Source organism: Sorex araneus, chromosome 1 (assembly GCF_027595985.1).
Source record: "Sorex araneus isolate mSorAra2 chromosome 1, mSorAra2.pri, whole genome shotgun sequence".
Taxonomy (NCBI): Eukaryota; Metazoa; Chordata; class Mammalia; order Eulipotyphla; family Soricidae; genus Sorex; species Sorex araneus.
This window is the reverse complement of record NC_073302.1, coordinates 136018981-136024980: the sequence shown is the minus strand read 5'-3', so window position 1 is coordinate 136024980 and position 6000 is coordinate 136018981. Positions and strand designations below refer to the sequence as shown.

Genomic DNA, 6000 nt, shown 5'->3' with positions numbered 1-6000 from the left:
CAAAACACCACTTTGTTATTTACATTTAAACAACAGCTGTTACCAAGGAAGGAGGGAGAGTTGACCAACCTGAGTTAGGTGCTTTCAACCTCCTACTGAAATTACCCAAATCACAGTACTCTTCCTTTGACACTTGGTTCCAGGTTACATGTCTTTTTCACCATGAAATTGTCATAGTTGGAGAGAGAAATATTACCAAAGGAAAAAAATCAATTTCTCCCAGAATATAATCAATAAATTTGGAATCACATGCTTTCATGATGACTCAGTCACTGCCTGATCATTTCACCGTTGCTGTTTCTTCAAACCCAAAGAGCAAGTCTATTACCAGCCTGAAGCTGACTTTCTTGTAGAGATAGTCACATCACTATCTGTCCTGCCAATGATCAGGCACCAGAATTCAAGATAAAAAGGCTTCAGTTGAAAGTTCTTCAAGGCTGTACATTCACCACGGGACCCAAGAACCAGAAAGTGGAATATCTGGACAGTTCTCCAGTGGAGATTACATATATGGCCCTTCATAATCCTGATAGTTTTCTTGCACTGGCTCACTGTCCATTCCTACCTGTTTACCACTTCACACAGACTGACACTGACAACTCTCAGGTGTGGTTCATTCAAATCCATCCTCATGAGCGCTTTATGGGAGCATTTACCTTAATGTAATGGATGATCATCACAGTTCCCTCTACAAATCTACCTGAATGTCATCCTTTCTCCACCACCCTCATCAGCCTCACTGACTTACTTTTCTCACAAGGTCAGATAATTGTCTCTACCATCAGTGTACTCCTGTTAGCAACGACCAATGAGAGGAACCCCCAAATCACTTACCAGGTGACATGAGTCCTCCAGCATGGACATCTCCCGATTGAAAATCAGGCATCATCAGCTTCGGACAGGTGACTCTGAATTCAGGAATGCTTTCTTTCCACATAACATGTCTCACTGCCTGAGGACCAGCTCCAGTTCTCACTGGTTATGTCTATCAGAAAATTCCCTGATAGGGCAAAGTCTGAGCATCAGACCTGACCGTGGCCAACAGATAGACTCTGCAGCTGATGGGAAAGCACATGGATGCTGCTGAGCTAGCTCAGAGGACTAACAGGGACTCAGATTGGAGATGATATAACCCTACATCCATGCAAAAATTGTATGGGGAGTGGGCTTTGGCATGCACTGGACAAGGTCTCTGTGCTCACTCAGAGAGGTCTGGGCCCAAAGCTGGTGAAGCTGGAGTCACGGGCCAGTGTATCCGACACCAATGTGTAGACTGCTCACTTTTCTGCTCAGGGATCCCCCACACAACTGGCAAGAGGTCACCTTCCCTTCACCATAGTGTTGCCTGTCCCCTTGTTTTTGCTGGCACTTACCTTTGAAATGTCTTTATTAGTCACTGCATGTGATCTTGTGACTTCAGAGCTCTGTCAGGAAAGGCCTGTGGTTTCCTTAGGACCCTGGCATCCCTGGGGTTGCAAGCGGGAATGAGAATGCTGTGGATGACAAGCCATCTCCCATCAAGGTCATTGGGACGCCAACTGCTGCTGCAGGCACCTCCCAGTGAGAACAGTTACCCTCCACTGGTTAGTGTATCCTTGGCGGCACTACTTTCCCCACTGATAATAACTACCTTGACCCTTTGTGTCAGGCTGCTGGGCCAGAAAGCTGAGAAAGCAAAACTGCTGAACAGCTCCATACCTCTCTCAAACCCAAAGCTCCAAGTCCTCGGCTGGAAAGGAGCAGAATGGTTTCCCTGGTCGCCATGATGCCCCTTCCACAAAGTTCTGGAAGAACCCTGTCAGAGTTTCAAGGGCCTCACCACATGGCCAAATAACCTATCCAATCACCAAACCTGTGGAAAGATATGCTTCTTGGGAGACATTGGTGAATCCGGACCCCAACATGGCCAAGTTCCACTAAGCCCTCAAGCCCATACTGAAGTCCTACCAGTACTGGGTGGAGACAGAGGGCTTTTGTCTCAGATCACCTGCTCTTTGCCAGGTACTGGGATTGATCTGGGATACAGCAGCAGAGAGAAGCCTTTAGTTGGGTCAAGTGAGCAAAACCTGACTCAGAGCTCAGTGGTGCCCATCTTTAAATGTTGGGGGCATTAGCTATAACTCAGGTACAATGCTCTGTAATGAGCACACCTGCCCTGTTATCGCCCTGACCATCTCAGCATATATCATATGTGTGTGATATTATACCGCCCACCTTTCCTCCCTACCAAGGTACAGTAATGACTTTTGGCCCTTCAGGCAACAGCAGCAAGACTAGGGAGCCAGAGTTCATGGAGAAAGACTTGCAATACTTGTCACTGAGGATTTATTCTCTCTGAGTGAGTCAGCAGGAAGGACAGGAACTGTTTCAGCAAGTAGAAGAGATAATGGATTAGATCAGTGAGTTTGTTTCTAGTGTTTTCCTGTAATATCCTTTCCCCTGGGGAGTCCCTAGGTTCAACTTCCTAATGCAGGAAATGCCCTTTTGGTGCTCCAGAGAGGGAGGTCAGTCTGCACCCCTTTGAAGGTGTTCCTGGACACATCATATTTCATCTTGATTCTGATTTGTCAAATCAAGTCTATAGTACAAATATGTACAAACACAAGGTAAAATATGTATACATATAATGAATTGAAATAACAACAATTTGCATTTAGATAACCGAGTCTACTTGACATACTCAAGCTTCAATTTCTGTAATTGTAAAATGAAGATCTTGGAGCTTGTATTAGTTAGGAATGCTTTGGGTTACCAATCACAAGACATCTGCTTTGAATGGTTTAGGCTGGGGATTAAGGAACTTTTTTTGTTTGGGGCCACATAACAAATATTTTAGGCTTTGTGAGTCACATATGGTCTTTGTTGCACATTCTTGCTTATTTTTGTATTTTTAAGTTTTTTCCTTTCTGTGGTGCAGTGAATGGAATCCAGAGCCTAACGTATGTGAGATATGTACTTTATCTCTGAACCACATGCCTGACCCTTACGTGCAATTTTTCAGTGTACAAACATTTCTTAGTTCCTAGATTTGACCACAGGCCATTCATGAGTTTAGCTGTGCAATGAAAACATTGAATGATTTCAACTACCAACCAGCCTGAAGGTGAACATTACAAGACTGGTTCATCAGAACAAGAAGCCATCAAGGGCTGAAACAATATTGTTCCTCCTGCTCTACCTAACTCAGGTTGTTATGTCATCATTCTTTTGTTAGTTTCTTATGGTTGTAAGAGTGTTGATGAAGAACCCACCAGAGAGTCACAGTCATAGGCAGAAATACTAGTGAGGAGAGAGGTGAAAAAATAAAACAACTTTTTCTATGTTATGTCTCTCTTTTTCTTTTCTTTTCTTTTCTTTTCTTTTCTTTTCTTTTCTTTTCTTTTCTTTTCTTTTCTTTTCTTTTCTTTTCTTTTCTTTTCTTTTCTTTTCTTTTCTTTTCTTTTCTTTTCTCTTCTTTCCTTTTCTTCTCTTCTCTTTTCTTTTCTTTTCTTTTCTTTTCTTTTCTTTTCTTTTCTTTTCCTTTCTTTTCTTTTCTTTTTCTTTAACTAAATCACCACGAGATAGTTACAAAGCTTTTATGTTTGAGTTTCAGTCATACAATGATCAAATATCCATCCCTTCACCAGTGCACATTTTCCACCACCAAAATCCCCAGAATCCTTCCCTATCCCAACCTTTCCCTGCCTGTGTGGCAGACAATTTCCACAATACTCCCTTTCTACTTTGATTACATTCAACATTTCGATACTAGCCCCAACATTATTATTTGGAATTTTCCCATCATCACTCAAACCTGTCTAAAAGGCAATGCTGGACAATTTAATTTATATTGCTTGTTATGAATAGCATGACTGTGTGCTTCTCAAATTCTAAGATTTTTAATAATTAGGATCTGGAGAGATCTCTTCTGTGAGTTGCTTGGTTATGAGATTCACTTGCGTATCTCTGCATCATGGCTGTTTAGGAGCTTAATACGTAACTGGGAGCAGTTCATGGGCATCATCTCGGTCCCATTGGGGTAGGGGAAGAAGAGGAACTGGCTTCTCTCCCCATTCCATGAGGCCTGGCATTTGCCACCAGTGCTCCTGCATATCTGGACTTTTCATTGACTTCTGGAAGATAACGGCCACCTGGATTCCTAGGGGGCAGGTGGAGGGACAGCACCTGCTCCCATCTGGAGTAGCCTGGCGAGAGTGGCCTATTGCAAAGTCCGGAGGCATCTCTGCAGTTAACTCCTTGGTTCTGAGATTCATTTGTGTGTCTCTCATGTCTCATTTTCAATTGGAAGAAAATCTTGGGGCTGGAGTGATAACACAGAGGGTAGGGCGTTTGCCTTGCATGCGGCCGACCTGGATTTGATTCCCAGCATCCCATATGGTCTCTTGAGCACCACCAGGAGGTAATTCCTGAGTGCAGAGCCAGGAGTAACCCTTGTGCGTTGCCGGGTGTGACCTAAAAATAAAAAAAAAAATTTATCAGGACAGTCCCTTGCCAAACACCCACCCTCCCTTTAGGTCTCATTGTCTAGGACTATGCTACATAATTTCAATCCCTTGACTCATCATCCACAGAGGGAAATGATATTTTTCTTAGTTCTTATGACACTTTATTTGTATAAATCTTTAAGTACTTCTCTGTTTTCATTAAAAATTTGAGTTTATATGTTTTAATATACCATTAATAATGGTTTCTCATGCATGTAATTCCAATGCCACACTCATGACTAGTGTACTCACCTCCCTGCCCTGAACCCTAATTCCTCTCCCTTTCAATCTTCCCTACCGCCAATTCAATTGTGTGCATCAGTCCTCCTATTGTGTTGTCTTTGGCCTTTGTTTCTACCTTGTTGTGTAGCTTTCAGGGTGCTGTATGAGTGAGATTACTCTGTATCTATTCCTTCCTTTATAATTGACTTCACTTGGTATAATATCCTCTAGTTCAATCCATATTGCTGCAAACTGAATGAATTGATGATTCTTATAGAATATATATAAATACTATTCCATTGTGTGTATATATATATACCACAACTTCTTGATCCATTCATTCATATTTGGGTTATTTCCATATCTTGACTATTATTATAGGGTGATGATAAACTTAAATGTGTACATGTCTTTTGGAATTAATGTTTTTATGTTTTTGAGGGTAAGTTCCAAAAGTGGTATCACTGGGTTCTATTCTATAAAGCACTCACAAAATTTAATAACTAAACCCCAATGATCATGCACAAATGGGGCAAGGAGATCAAAACTTTCCCAGAGAGGAAAGTTGAGGCCATACTGATGGCATCCAGGCATGTGAAAAAGTGCTCATCATTGCTATGATTAGGGAAATACAGTTCCAAACAACACTGAGATGTTTTCTTGTGCCAGTGAGAATAGTAGATATCAAAAAGTCTGAAAATAGCCAGTTTTGGTGGGGATGTGGTAAGGAAGAAACCATCATCCACTGTTGATGGGAATGTCAGCTGGTTTAGCCTCTATGGAAAGCAGTAAAAAATAGGAAATGGAATTTATTTTTATTTAAAAAATTTTTAGTTTATAAAATTTATTTATATATTTATCTTGCTTTTTAGGGGTGGCCTCTAATTGTCTTTACAGGTGTTCCCATGGTTCAAACAATATTTGAACCCCATCAAATATGATGCAAAAATTATGGAAAATTAATATTAAGTGTCTTATGGAAAGCGACCTGGAGCATGGTAGTGGCTGGGTAGTGGAGGTAGTGGAGGTTTGCCGGTAAGGTATTTATCTGGCTCTGGTAGAGTGGGGTATCTGGGTTTGATCCCTGGAGCACTGGAGATTGGAGGAGGCAGACAGAGTATCTTGTTTCCTGGTCTTGTTGAGCATGGAGTCCAAGGTCACAAAGTTCTGCTTTACCTGGTTCTGTGGGGTTTAATTCATGTATGAGTTTCGGCCCAAGTGTCTGGAAAGCGGCCTGGAGTGTGGCGGTGGTTGGGTAGTGGAGAGCCCAGCAAGCTACCCAGAGAACCCTGCC

At 42.0% G+C, this 6000-nt stretch overlaps 1 protein-coding gene across 1 annotated transcript in view; it reads right to left on the bottom strand.

Annotated features, from left to right (window-relative positions):
• Positions 1–4142: 4142 nt before the first annotated feature.
• The window catches only part of SNX18 (sorting nexin 18), a 282936-nt gene continuing 281078 nt past the window's right edge, over positions 4143–6000 (bottom strand). The window contains exon 3 of the mRNA XM_055139550.1: positions 4143–4452. The gene's annotated coding sequence lies outside the window, so the exon portion shown is untranslated. The remainder of the gene's footprint in view (positions 4453–6000) is intronic.